Raw genomic sequence first — 15484 nt, forward strand, 5'->3', positions numbered from 1 at the left:
AAGCTATTTGGAGAGCAGAGCATATAAAATTATGGTGAGGGAGGAAAGAGACCAGAGATCAAGTTCCTCAAAGACAGTTGCAGTTACTTCTCAAAGCTCTTTGTTGAGTGCTGAGTCCAGAGTACATGACTTTGTGGTCCTCCCCCTCAACACTCCCAACCTCTTAAGCTATTACTGCAGGCAGAAAGGTTATATACTGTTTCAGTATAAGTATCTTTAATGAAGAATATTTGAAATTCTGGAATTTCTGTAGACCTAGGACTATCCTATTTGATTGAGCAATTTCAAAAAGCACTGTAACCCCTTCCTCTCATGTGTTCCCAATAATTCAGAATAGTTAGCTTTTCAGCATTGGGTCTTTCTGGTGACCCTCCTGGCCCAACTTGGCCCAAGGCAGAAAGAAAGAGAGCCAGAGTAAGAAGAAAAAGACCCTGATTCTTTCCTTCGTGGAATTCCTGGTGCTGTGTCCTATTCTCCAACTTCTATTGATACATGAGCTACTTTTCCCTTCCTGTTTGTGTGTTCCTTCAGTGCTTATCTGGGTGCCTGCCTTGTGGCAGACATTGCATTGATTTCATGTCTCTCATGGTATCTTATTTGTCACAGTAACCTTCAAAGAGGGCACTGCTGTCCCTGATTTACAGATGAGCAAACTGAGGCACAGAGGGCTGAATGGTTTCTCCATGAATCCTGTTCACAGGTAGACCCAGAACTTTCCAGCCTCCATTACACAGAGGACCTCCCTTGTCCCATATCTACGGCCATTGGTTTTGCTAGAAATGTGCCATTATTATACCCAGAGAGAAGGCATTACCCTCATTATCCTTATACCATTCAGACTGAAGTCCCAGGGTCATTCTGGGATAAATGAGAACGTAGAACCTCCTTAGCCTGTAGCGATCTTTATTAATCTTTAGCGATCTATTTTCCCTGCTGAGCCACAGCACAATTTCCAATGCTAAGTAGAACAGTCCCTCCCTGAGAGGTGTTATGTCCTTGCTGGTGCTTCTAACAAAGAAAATAGATTGTAAAAGTTGGCAGACCTGTAAATAGATGGTGTCCAGAGCCTAACATAGTGTCTTGTGCATATTAAGTGTCTGATGCTGGTTTGATACAAATGAATGAATGAACAAAGGAGTGACTCTCAGAGGCCTCTAAGGCTTCTCTGATCAGGTTATTGCTGTTGACACAGACTTGTGTGAAAGGTGGATAGACAGCACGCAGGCATGTCAGCACTGTCTTGCTCTAACGGTAGCCTACAGTGGGGGTGTGAGGCACACGGCTCCTTGTGGAAACACTCTTTGTATTCATGCTCAGAATTCGTCTGAGAGTCCCCACAAAGGTTTGTGGGATTTGTTTTTAGGATTACCTGACACGCATTCAAAGCAACTGACTTCAGAGCAAATACTAAGGAGCCACTTTGTTCATTGTCACTGATGTAACGGGGATCAAAAAGAAAACTGGATATAAATCTATAATTTTTTAAGAAAATTGTGTTTTATTTATTGAAGGTGAAGAAATCTCCACTTCATGACCCGCTTCTTTGACTAATTAAATATAGGGTGAAAGGAATTAGGTAGCCAGTGATTTGCAAGTGTTCAGACCCTTGAGGGAACATGATGTGTATGGATTTTTCCATTTCAAAAAATATATATAAGTAAGAGTAAATCCTTTGTGCATAAATTACGTGGATGTGATTAAGGCTCAAGGTCAAAAGTAGACATTTCTCTTTATGATTTTATTTTCCCCATAATCTGCTTCCTCTCTCCATCCCCATATCTTACTACCTCCTGGGTCTTAGGCTACTTGAACTGAGAGGAACATAGAGTCAACCACGCTTGGGAGGCAGTTTTCACTTACCTCCGGTGGACTTTGTACTCTGAGTCACAGTACCTTTTGGACCATTTTCTTACTGTCTTTACAGACATCTGTCTGACCTTGTTCTGTTGTGCTACCTGCTTTTGATTCTTGCAGTAACTTTGAATTATGCTCTAGTAATATCATGCAGAAATACCCAAACTTAATCAGCTTACTGATCACCACTGAAAACTCTGTATTTAAATCAAATTTGCATTTGGTCTATAGGTTAATTTGGAGAGGACTAACATCTTTTCTATTCTCCAATAAAGTTTAATGATTATCTCTATAAAGAGCTTGTGCAACTTTTGTTAGATTTGTTGTAATGGCTTTGGTTGCATTTTAAGCTGACATCCATTCAAATGTACATTTTCTAATTGTTACAGATGTATAGGGAAGCTATTGATTTGGGTATATTGATCTTGCTGTTATTATTGTTCAGTCGCTCAGTCATGTCTGACTCTTTGCAACCCCATGGACTGCATCACGCCAGGCTCTATCAACAACTCCCAGAGCTTGCTCAAACTCATGTCCATCAAGTCCATGATGTCATCCAAACATCTCACCCTCTGTCGCTCCCTTCTCCTCCTGCCTTCAATCTTTGCCAACATCAGGGTCTTTTCCAATGAGTCAGTTCTTTGCATCAGGTGGCCAAAGTACTAGAGTTTCAGCTTCATCATCAGTCCTTCCAATGAATATTCAGGGTTGATTTCTTTTAGGATTGACTGGTTTGATCTCCGTGACATCCAAGGGACTCTCAAGAGTCTTTTCCAGCACCACATTTCGAAAGTGTCAATTCTTTGGTGCTCAGCCTTCTTTATTGTCCAGCTCTCACATCCATACATGACTACTGGAAAAATCATAGCTTTGACTACACAGACCTTTGTCAGCAAAGTGATGTCTGCTTTTTAAAACACTGTCTAGGTTTTTGACATAGCTATTCTTCCAAGGAGCAAGCGTCTTTTAATTTCATGGCTGCAGTCATCGTCCACAATGATTTTGGAGCCCAAGAAAAAGAAATCTGACATCATTTCCACATTTTCTCCATCTGTTTGCCATGAAGTGATGGGACCGGTTGCCATGGTCTTAGTTTTCTGAATGTTGAGTTTTAAGCCAACTTCTTCACTCTCCTCTTCCACTTTCATTAAGAGGCTCCTTAGTTTCTCTTCACTTTCTGCCATAAGAGTGATGTCATCTGAGTATCTGAGGTCATTGATATTTCTCCCGGAAATCTTGATTCCAGCTTGTGCTTCATCCAGCCCAGCATTTCTCATGATGTACTCTGCATATAAGTTAAATAAGCAGGGTGACAATATGCAGCCTTGACGTACTCCTTTTCCGATTTGGAACCAGTCAGTTGTTCCATGTCCAGTTTTAACTGTTGCTTCTTGACCTGCATACAGATTTCTCAGGAGGCAGGTAAAGTGGTCTGGTATTCCCATCTCTAAGAATATTACATAGTTTGTTGTGATCCACACAGTCAAAGGCTTTAGAATAGTCAATGAAGCAGAAGCAGATGTTTTTCTGGAATTCCCTTGTTGAGCTCTTATTAATTGAACAGTTTACATGATAGATATTACTAGGTCTCCCTAAGCATACCAAGAAAAAAAAAAAAAGCCAACACTTCCTAAGTACCCTACAGTAAGGGGATATGTGACCAGGGTGGCCAATGAAATGGGAGTGCAAGTGATGTGGGTCATTATTAGACTGAAGCAGTGGAAAGCTCCTGCATGATTTTTCTCATCTTTCTCTTCTCCAGCTGAAGTAAGTGTGGACACCTGGCTTTGAGATAGCAGAGTCTGGGTTGATGAATCACTACATAGTAGAGAGTCACTCAGAATTTCAACAGACTGCATACAAAGGAAATGAACTGCTGTTGTGTTAAGTCACTGATGTTTCAGGATTGTTACCACAACATAATCCAGCTTCCATTGACTGATACAGTTTGTATATAGATTCCCTTGTATTTTTTATGTGAACCATTATAGTAACTGTGAATAATAAGTTTGATTTTTTTCCTTTCTAATTCTTAGGTAATTAAAGTTTCATGAATACCAAACTTAACAATTAATGAAGTTGACATGGTGTTACATTTCATAGATCTTTAATTAAACATTTATTAATCTTGATTTGCAATTTTCCTCTGTGTTCTTTCAGTTTTCAGACATTTGCTGGGTCCTTAAAAAGATGATAGGCCCCAGGCCCTGTGATAAGAGGGCCTAAGTGTTAAGAAGGCCCTAGTTAGGCTGGATCTTACTTTAACTTAACAATCTAGGGGCCTGGCCAGTCAAGGCTGGAAAGTCTCCCTGTTTTCCAGTTCATCCTTTCCTTTAGGAGTAGAATCAAAGTTAGTTTTCATTCTCTCCTTTTACTTCTAGAATTTGGGAAAGGATCTGAATATCCTATTATTACCATTTTAACACTGTAGGTATGCTCTAGTTCAAAAAGGTCCAAAATAATAAAACCTGACCTTATCAAAGAATATATGAATTGAAGGATGATAATTTGCTTTACAAAGGGTTCCCTGCTCCACAAAATGAATTCAACTTTGGTGTCCCTAAAATAGCCAGTTCCCTTGGTGCATGTTAAATATAATTCAATTTACAAAAATTCGATTTGCATATAACCTTTTCAGTAGCACATCCATTGTGCAAAGCAATGTACACTTGTAATTGGCTGCAAATTGCCAGGAGACCACCTTTGCACATATTGTTCCTAGATGTGCGATTTTTTCTTAATCTCCACGGGATAGAAAGTGGAGTGGCTAAATTTCCAGTTGTTTATCTGATCCCACTGACTATGCTGAGAGAGGACATTTGCCAATTATTTGGGGGCGACATGTGCTTTGTACAGATTAATGTTGTGCACTGGGAAACAGGAGGTATGGGATGGTTAAGGGAACTGAATGTGGATTGTCTGGCTGGGCTCAGGATAACAGTCTTGCTAGGCTGAGGAAGCTCTCTTTATCTTGGTGGCTTGACAGGCATCAGGGGAAAGTGAAATGAAACAAGGGATAATTTATAGTCATGGGTTTGGATATCAGTTTTTTTCCCCCATGAGGCAGTGGACCTGCAGGAGCATCTTCCCAGAGAGGCAGACCCAGTCTAGTGACCCGAGCCATGTGGTTAAACCGCGTCCCAGCAGACCCACCAGCTACAGTGACCTGACCCCAGGGGTTCTGTGTGTAGCGGGTTCTGGACACAGAAAGCCACGGTACTAACTGAGCAAGGTAAGCGTGGCATTTTCTCACATGTCATATGAAAAGTGGCATCTTTTATGGCAAATTGAATTAATTAAAGCAGATCATTGCCTATGATGCCAAGATGCATCTAAAACCCTGTTTGACGTGAATATTAAAAACCCTGCCTGGCTCATCTTTTCAGACATGATACCTTCCTCACACATTCCCACTGCCCCCTTCCCCGGGCCTGACACCAGGGCCCTTCTCTTCTGATTAGGAAGTTCCCTACAGGATTTCATGCAGGTGGCTAACAGCGCTCCATCCCTAGGCTAGCCTGCAGGGTGTGTCAGACTCCTGGCAGAGTTGGATCCCTCCCTCCCAGAGACACTGGCTCCTCCACCAGCTTCAGAGAGAAGCCACTGAAAGGAGCTGAGGAACCCTACCTAAGACCTAGTTTTTTGTTTTTCTACTGGAGGGAATGACTCCTTATTCTCCAGTTCAGCTGAGCAAGTCTCTCACGCCACAAGTTCAACTCCCAGAAGGTAAGACTTGATGCCTTCTTGTTCTGAGGCAGGTGTTCTAAATTAACTGCCATAAACACCGGGGCATGGAGCAGTCAACAACAACTTGAAACCGGGAATTTTTGCTAAATCAAATAAAAATATTGCGTTATTTCTTAGAATTCTTAGACGTCCACATTTGGGGTAGCTGATTAAAACACTTTATCCCAGCCAACCTCCAACAGAGAATCTGTTATTTAACAAAATTTTACTTTTGCTGTGGTGGGAGGCAGGGCTGCCACCTCAGGGGTACAGGACGCACCCCACACAACTCTCGATGTGGCATTCGCAGAGACGGTGAGGACACTGCCCCAAGGACCAGCGGTTCACGGCGTGCACAGCCGTGCCCTCTAGCGCTGGCCCTGGAAGAGTGGGCTGACAGACTTCTATCTCGGTGGCCTGAATCTGGTAAACGCCGACAGCCTGGCATGCAGACGGACCTGGGTTCACATACGTGCTTTCACCACTTATATTCTCTGCGATCTTGGACCACCTGCACAGCCTCTCCCCGATGAACCACACACAGCCATGTCTGACTCACAGACTACAGAGAGGCTGAAACAGGAGAATGGGGTGGAAGCCCCTGGCGTGTTGTCCATCATAAATGTAAGGTTCCCTTCCCGTGAGTGCCGCCGGGAGCCAGGTGCATCCAACAGCCAGACTGGACAGTAAATTTGTCTGTCTTTCATCTGCTTTGATCCCAGCGGCTGCGGGGACAATGGGAAAGTAACAGACAATGGCGTTGTTGCTGTGAGGCTTTCACATGGCCTGCCTGAGCGCGGTACCCGGATGTGCTAAGCTTCAGGCGCATCGGCTCCACAAAGCCTCGCAGAAAAGCTTCCCTATGGTTTTTTCTATTTGCATTAAAGCCAGGTCACTACCTTAGTGGGGGAAGAAGATTGATGGCAGGTGGGGCGGGTGGGGCGTGGGTGGTGAGGGCACCTGTGTGCCTTCCATCCCCAGGGAGAAAAATACTGACCGGGAAGGAGGGAGAATAGAGTAAGAGACTCTGAAATCTTTTTATTTTTCATTCTTTCTGTGCTGCTTTCCTTTCTGTGCGTGGCATTGTGTCCAACAGGAGCACTGAGGGAAGAGCTGCCCTTGAAGGAGGGGGTTGTGTGTGTTCATTAGTGACCAAGTGACCAGCCCTCACCAAGTCCTTTAGAAACTGGGAGTTCAGTCTGGCCCCTGGGCAGCCTCCTTGATTCATTAGGAAACTAGAACCTTCTGGGTTAAATCGAGCATTTTGTCTGAATGAAGGTTTTTCCCATCTGTGCACCCAGACATGGCGGCCACAGGAGATGCATGGATTCTAAGGCTTCCTCCAGCCTGTGGGTCCTGGGGAGGGGGATGGGAGCATAAGCAATCCATACCATTGCCTCCTTTGTCTGAAGGAGGGACTGGATGTGGAGGATGTGTTTGCCCCTTTCTCCCCAAGTTCCAGGGGGAACCTTGAACCTGAGGTTGAAGCTATTCAGATTCAGTAATTACAGGCAACAAGGAGAGAAATCTTCCAGGGCCCAGCCCTCAGCTGGCAACAGCAGCATTCATCCTGTTTTTCTGAAGAGAGTCAGAGATGTCAGTCCTGACCATGGTGTAAGACTTGGGGAACTTCAGAGGAGCCCCAGAGCAGCTCCTCACCTTGCTCATCTTGCCTCCTGTCTGCCTCTCAGCTGCCCAGAATTGACTATATCATCCTAAGCTCAGTTTTCCCTCTGCCTCTTCATCCGGAGACCTCCCCCAGAGCAGCATTAACCCAGGCAAAGCCCCAAACCTCCCTGGGCCTATTTACCTTTAAAAAAAAATGTCCCTGGTTGAGAAGTTCAAGTCGAATGTGGAGGCGAAAGCATTTTGTAAACCATAGTACACTGAAGAGTATGATTGTTCTCCTTGGGAGGGCAGGGGCGCTGAAATGAGGCTGGCCTGGGTTTCATCCTCCTATCTACGGTAGAGACATCAAACTAGCAGACCTTGGAGTCCCAGGTATTTGTATTTATACAGTGCTTAAAAATATTTAAAATTCATTGCCAGTGTTAAAAAAAACCACACACACAGTAAATTTTTACATTAAAGAAATGGAGAAAAGGGAACCTTCCTGCATTGTTGGTGGGAATGTAAACTGATACAGCCATTAAGGAAAACAGTATGGAGATTCCTTAAAAAGCTAGGAATGAAGCTACTATGTGGCCCAACAATACAACCTGAAAAAACCATAATTCTATAAGACACATGTACCCCAATGTTCATTGCAGTAATACTTACAATAGCCAGGACGTGGAAGCAACCTAGATATCCATCAACAGATGAGTGGATAAGGAAGTTGTGGTACATTTGTATAATATTATTCATCCATAAAAAGGAATGAATTTGAGTCAGTTGTAGTGAGGTGGATGAACCTAAAACTTTTTATATAGAGTGAAGTGAGCCAGAAAGAGAAAAACAATAGATTAATGCATATGTATGGAATCTAGAAAAATGGTACTGATGAACCTAGGAGAGAATGGATTTGTGGACACAGAGGAGGAAGGTGAGGGTGGGACGAATTGAGAAAGTAGCACTGACATGTGTAAAATAGATTGTTAGTGCGAAGTTGCTAAGTAACATGGGGAGCCCAGCCTGGCTCTCTGTGATGATCTAGAGAGTAGAATGAGCGAGAGGAGGGAGGCTAAGGAAGGAAGGAGGATGCACACACACACACACACACACACATATATATATAATTATGGCTGATTTGCCTTGTATGGCATAAACTAACAGACAAAATCATAAAGTCATTTTCCACCAATTAAAAAAATAATTTTTTAAAAGTAGAAATGGATTTCTAACTTCACTTGAAAAATGAGACAGCCAGGTCACAATGGCCACAGTGGCCATCTTGGGCTGTAGTATCTGCCCCTTCACGTAGTCGTGTGCTCGCTATTTCAACACAGTCTCCACCACTCCTAGTGTCTTACACCCTCGCTGTTCCATCCCGTTGCCTAACTAGCACTTACGGGCATCGAACTTACAGCCTCTCTCCTACTGTGGGTTTACCTGAGAAAGTTGCCTCTTATCCCCCACTTTATTTTTCCTGCCACTGCAACCACCATGCTTCCTCCCTATCCAGAGGAGACTTGCCTTTTCTGAAGCAAGGAGGGAAATCCATTGCTGAGAGGAACAGTTTGGAGGATGTCTCCGTAAAGCACCAGCAAAAGCTTGTTCAGGGATCCTCAGTCTTGAACAGCCGCTCCAAGAGGACTAGGTTTAGTTTCCACTGAGCAGCAGCTATTCAAACATTGAGTGTGGTGCTCTGATCAGCTATGGCTATGTAATTAGCTACCCCAAAGCTTAGGGGCTTAAAATAATCTATTAATTTGTCTGACATTTCCGTAGGTGAACAAGGCTCAGTGGGTAGTAATCACTTACACTATCTCATCCTTCTGCACTCAGAGGGTAGCTGGACCCAGTTGCCCCCAGGTTCCACTGGGCTGAAAATCTAAGATGACCATTCGCAAGGCTGGCAGTGGATTCTGGCTGGGAGCTCAGCTGGGGCTGTTCACTGAAGCACCTGTGTGTGTCCTCTCCCTGTGGCTCGGGCCTCTCACCACGTGGCAGCTGGGTTCTAAGTGTCCAAAGAGCGAGCATTTCAAGAGCCCCAAGAAGAAGATGCAAAATGTCTTATGCATCGGTTTTAGAAGTCACACAGTGTCTCTTCTGCCATATTTCATCAGTCAAATGCAAGTCACAGAACCTGCCAGATGCAAGAAATCAGAAGTACACAAAGCATGAATAATGCAAGGCATGATTCATTGAGGGAGCCATCTTTGGAAACTTACCACCACGGGTAGCATTGGTGAGGTTGGTCCTTATTTCATAACTCTTTTCACACGTGGGCTTTTTCCTTCTAGAATAACTCATCTCCTCTCCCTTCAGCTTTCCCCAAGGTAAGATATTAATGAGATCATATTTGAACTCCCTGACAAAGTAATGCCTCCGTATAAAGCATACTATTATTATCAGCCTGCCTGATCACTCCCACCTGGGGTCCCCAGAAGACAGGATGAGGGACGACATTGCACATATCTCAACAACAAACAAAACTTCATTAAATCCATTGAAATAACACAGACATTCAGATTTAGCACAGATCAAATCCTATTACCAACAAATTACACTGAATTGCCTCCCCAAATCTGTAGAGCCAGATGTTTTCCAAGCCCTAACTTCCTTTAGGCAAACACCCAAAGTAAGCAATGTGAAGGACTCCCAAAGAATGAGAACATCCCCTGACATTGGGTAGGATGGGGTTTGACCCATTTTCTTTTAGTCACAGGTTAAGAATCTTAAAATCAGAAAGAATAAACATGTAGGATTCCTGAGTGTGAGGAATGGCTGAGAAACGGGTCTTATTTAAATTGTAGAAAATGCATCTCTACACTGCTAGCAGGCATCCCTTCCCAGCCCTGGGGGATTTCCAGCAGAGCCTCTGGTCTGTTTCTGGGAGCTTGCAGTGCAACAGCACGTGTGGCACTCCGCTCCAAATCCAGAATCTTCCCCAGCAAAGAGGGTAAACTCAAAATAAAGGTAAGGGTTTCAGATCATGTAAACTTCTGGGGTAGCAGCAGAAATATTGACATTGACAGATTTGAGACACTTCCCTGCATAAAGTCCTTGCTTTTACATTTTCTGAATACTCACATTTCTTAACATTTTCCTGCTTATTTCTGTTAGGGTTAGGCCAGATGTTCAGCCACTCAGGAATGCTCCTGCAGACAGCAGCCCCTCTCCCAGGGCAAACCCCCCTGAAGCTCTGTGGATCTACCTCCTATCCCTGAGCCTTCTCCTAAAGACTACCAGTTCTCATTTCAGGAGACATCTTTCCTTCCCTATTAAAGGTCATAACATCCCAGGCATTCAGCTCCAGCCCACGAAGATCTCTACCTTCTTTACTTCCCTCTGCTTGGCCAAGGGAGGAGCAGTGAGCACACAGGAACCGGCTGGAGGCTAGAGGCCGATCAGCCTTCTCCCATGGTTTCTAGAAATGTGGCATACCTAAAACTGGAGATACCTGTGATCTTAGCCAAGGCACCATTTGTTCAGGCCTTTTTCATGCTTTCCTCCCTCCCAAATGCATCCATTTCTGCCCTTTTGCCTTTTTTGCTAAAGAATGCTATCCTCATCACCCCTACTCCCCAGTTCACAGGCACCTTACCCTTGCTCCAGCTACGGGCAGCCCCTAACCTTCATCAAGGCTCACAGCTAGATCCCAGGTGCTCTGTATTGCTGATGGCTGGTTGTCTTCTATTTTGCCTTTCTTGCAACAATCCTAGGTTGGGAATCTGCTGAAGAGTCTGGGATCCAGAGTGAATACCACCATGCAAGAAGAGGCAGTGCTGGGGACAGTCTATACTCAAATTGGGCACCGCCTTTTGTGTGGGTTCGTCTTGCCCATCCCAGCAGATTAACCAGCAAAAGCCAGGCTTCCTCTTTCTATCTGTATCTGTTTCCACCCCAGCCAGCACAAGGCTCTGCTCGCAGTGGACACTCCGTATTAACGACCCAAAGGCTGACAGTCCCAGGCTGCACCCTGAGGCCAGAGTCTCCCTCTACCTCTACGAGGACCCCAAGTGCTGGGTTGGGTTAAGAAGCCCCTAAGGAGCTATCTGCAAAGAGTGTCCTGGCTGCGTGCTGTGCTGTCGCTTTAGTCGTGACCGACTCTTTGCGACACTATGGACTGTAGCCCGCCAGGCTCCTCTGTCCATGGGATTCTCCAGGCAATAATACTGGAGTGGGTTGCCATGCCCTCCTCCAGGAGATCTCCCCAACCCAGGATTGGAAACCTTGTCTCTTATGTCTCCTGCATTGGCAGGAGATTCTTTACCACTAGCACCACCTGGAAAGCCCAAGAGTGTCCTTAACTCCCATGATATGTCACACGGGGAGGGTTCAGCCAATTTTGAAGTCCATGGCCAGAATTTGTTTCTAGTAGCTTAAGTCTGCTTTCTTAAAGGTTAAGCTTTATTTTTAACAAGTTGGAGAGATTCAAGATTGTCCGTGGGTAACGACCCTCTTTCTTGCTTGCACTGGAATACTTCTTGAATGGTGTAGTGTCAGCAGTTCTGAGTGTGGTGGGCAGCCTTCAGCCTGAGCCAACAGGAGAGGGGCCATCAGTGAGGTGTCATTAATCATCACGCAGATTAACTTTTCCTAAATTCTTTATTTTTAAAAAACATGTCTGCATATTTTCTTGGGAACCTGAGCTGTGAGCATTGGGTTTATACGCATTTGGGAAGGAAAAGATTGGGAACTGTGCTTGAAGATGGCCTTATTCTCAAGGTACCTCCACCACCACAGAGAACGGCCACAGAGCCTCACTCAAGTGTTCACATCCCCTCTGTGAGGAGGTGGAAGCCTGACAGGTCTACACATCACTTGCCTAAGGAATTTTTTTGCCTCTCCTCAATGTGATAGAGACTTGGCGTGCTAGCCTCAGGGTGCGGTGGGAAGCTTGCCTTCTTACATTGTCATCTTATTGATCATGATATATGCCAGTAATTGCGTCTTCTGCTTTATGTATTTTAATTACTTGCCTTCTTTTCTCTCTGTCTTTGAGTCTCTGAGCGATTGGATCACCAAGGGTGTAACTTCAAATTATTCTAATAAAGAAATACGTCTGCTATGATGTTGACCCTCTTAATTATTTTTTATATAGAGCAGCTCCAAAGTGAAAATGTGTCTGGAGGGATGCTGTTTGTGAAAGCAGAGTTCTTCACTTTGCTGGGCTTCAGAACTGTGAGTGAACTCTGAGACACACCCATCAAGCAAAGTAAGGCATGCTGCAAACCTGTGGACTGTGGTGTGTGGAGCTGTGTGTGTGCGTGCACGTGCGTACCTGCGTGTGTGCACAATCGAGGCACACCTTTCCGCAAGACACGAACCACAGAGCTACTTGACTTTATCTGGACAACAGGACACATTCCAGGATAGGAAACGTAATTCAAAATAAAGATCAGATGGAACTTTGCCTGGTGGTCCAGTGGTTAAGAAGCTGCCTTCCAAAGCAGGGGACACGGGTTCTATCCCTGGTCTGGGAACTAAGATCCCACATGCCGTGGGGCACCTAAGCACACACGCCACAAGTAGAGAGCTGAGCACTGCAGTTGCTGAGTCCATGTGCTCTAGGGCCCATTCTCTGCAACAAGAGGGGCCCTTGGGCAGCAACTGGAGAAGCCCGAGTGCCTCAAAAAAGACCGGCACGGACAAAGTAAAATTAAAACAGCAACAGCAATCATCTGCTCTCTGTGTTCAAAAGGAGCTGCTAATCAGAAAATGTTCTCCTCTGTCCTCTAACCTCCCTTGTCTATGCCCTGCGTGCTGCCAGGATGCTGCAGCTTTACTCTGACTTAGGGTAGGAACCAGTGGGGGAATCCGGGGTGTGACCCCCATCGATCCCCAAGGGGAGCTCCTTGAACTGGCCTTCCCTCCCCTTGCTGCCCACTGGTAAAGGCAGGATCAGAAAAGAGAAGATGAAGCTTACCTCAGCCTTCAGTACCAGAAGACCCCTTTCTTTTTAATTCCTACTTCATGTGCTCGCTTCGGCAGCACATATACTAATTCCTACTTCACTTGGTGAGAAATTTTTTTAAAAAGCCAATTCTGAACAAATTCTTTATATCTTTGTTGCATAATTAAAATGAACAAACATACATAGTTTAATTTCTTTAAAATGATTTTTATACATTATGTCTGTCATCTTATAAGGCATATAGTTTTATTTTCACTTAATAGCTGAGGAAACGGAGACTCAGAGGAGTGAAGTGACTACTCTGAAGACACACAGCAGTTAGGGCAAAGCCAGGACTTGACTCTCCCTCATCTGACTGCAAGATCAGTTCTTTCCAACACATTTTTCCTCTTAATTCCTTTGTCCTGCCTAGCCTATTTCTCTTTAGTTCATCAGGAATCAGTATATTACTCTAATGTTATAAAACCACCTTTTCCTCCTTTAGGTGCCACTTAACAGACTGATTTTCTTCGGTGGTTTTAGGGAAATCATCTCGTTACAAACTGGCTGTGGTACACATGTCCATACGTAAGTGTCCTTGGTCCAAGCACTGCGGTTGCTGGGGCTATAACAGCAGCTGAAGGGACCTCGCCATGACCTGCCTCCGTTCTGTGCTGTGAATGCCCCGGGCTTCTGTCCCACTGACCCAGCTTCTCAGGCGCAGTGCTCCCTCTGGGATTTTAGAGGACGTTTATAGCGATCACTAGGTACTGCTAAGTGCCAGTCTCTCTGCTTGATGCTCTACATGTATTATCTTTCATCTTCAAAGATCCCTATAAGATACGGATGGTAATGATGCTGATCACCCCCAGTTCATAGGTTAGGAAACGGAGGTTCAAGGAGTGTGAAAGTGAAAGTCGCTCAGTTGTGTTCGACTCTCTGCAACTCCATGGACTATACACTTCGTGGAATTCCCCAGGCCAAAATACTGAAGTGGGTAGCCTTTCCCTTCTCCAGGGAATCTTCCTCAACCCAGGGATGGAACCCAGGTCTCCCACATTGCAGGCAGATTCTTTACCAGCCTAGCCACAAGGGAAGCTCAAGGAGTTTAGGCCATTGTTTATGCAGAGCTGCAATTTATTTTGTCTCTAAAGTCCACATTGTTTCTTCATATTCACTTTTCCTTTGTATTTTGATATTAACTGCTTGATTTGAGAGAGCAAAAAGACTCTTGATATCTTAATGGAGAAAAACACGGAAAACATTATTATCAGCACCCTTCAGGTTACCCTAAAGCCACAGGATGAAGCCTGAGGCTCATGAGTGGTGAACTGGCGTAAAGAATGTGAGAATCAGGAATTCCAGACTCTAACTCCAAGGCCCTAGCTAAGTGCACTAAGTCACACTAACCACCTGTGTGACTTTGGGCAAGTTGGTTTGCCTCTCTGGACCTCCATTTCCTCACCCGTATTAAGAGCTTAGAGGAGGGGCTCTCTGAAGCCCCACCCTGTTCTACGACTCCCATCACACACCTACTGGGATCTGTTCCTTTTCAGGACAATTCTGCCACTCAGAATCTTATGAAGCAAAAAAATTCCATTCCCCATAACCACACATTCCGCATTCCCACTTCCCCAAAGCATATGGTGCCATGGATGCATGCCAGAAGCACTGTGAACGGAAGTGAGGAATGAATGAACATCAGCAGTCAACATGTTGAGTTTGTCCTTGTTGTCCTTACTACTGAGCATCTACAGTGGGTATGGGAGATGGTCCTTTTTACCAGTTATTTCAAGGACGTGGTCTCTGTCTTGGTGGAGTTAATTATTTCAAACCCTCTCCTTTATGGTCCCATTAGCAACTCTGTCGTGCCCTAGTCTTCTTTTTGGCATTTTCTATTTTTCAGTATCTCTCCATGTTTGGCATATTAAACAAATTTTTTTAAAAAACTAGACTTTAAATAAAGAAAAAATATAAGATCTAATGTCTCATGTTGGCTCATGGGTGGAGGGTTGAGTGAAGACCTATTTCTGATGTGCAGAAGTGTCAAGTGACGTGAGGAAGAAAGGATGGCAAGATGTTTGGTTTTGACACTAATCAATTTCTCTGTTCTTTCTCAGTCCCTCTAACTCCATCCTAATTTTACCTTTTATCATAAAGGCTCAGGACCCTGATAGAGAAGGGGGTGGTGGTGGGGAGAGTGGGGATATAGAGAGGGTGAGGAACAGAGCGAATTAAGGATATTTCCTGAGCTATCATTTGGCACAGAATCCATCAAAATACTGATCATTAAAAGTCAGACTTTCATTTTTAAAAACAAATCCAGGTTTTTGTTTTGCTTTGTCATTTGCTTGGGTTTGTTTTTTTTTTTTTTATCATTGGCAAGACTGTAATTTTTTGGAA

This window comes from Cervus canadensis, chromosome 16 (assembly GCF_019320065.1).
Source record: "Cervus canadensis isolate Bull #8, Minnesota chromosome 16, ASM1932006v1, whole genome shotgun sequence".
Taxonomy (NCBI): Eukaryota; Metazoa; Chordata; class Mammalia; order Artiodactyla; family Cervidae; genus Cervus; species Cervus canadensis.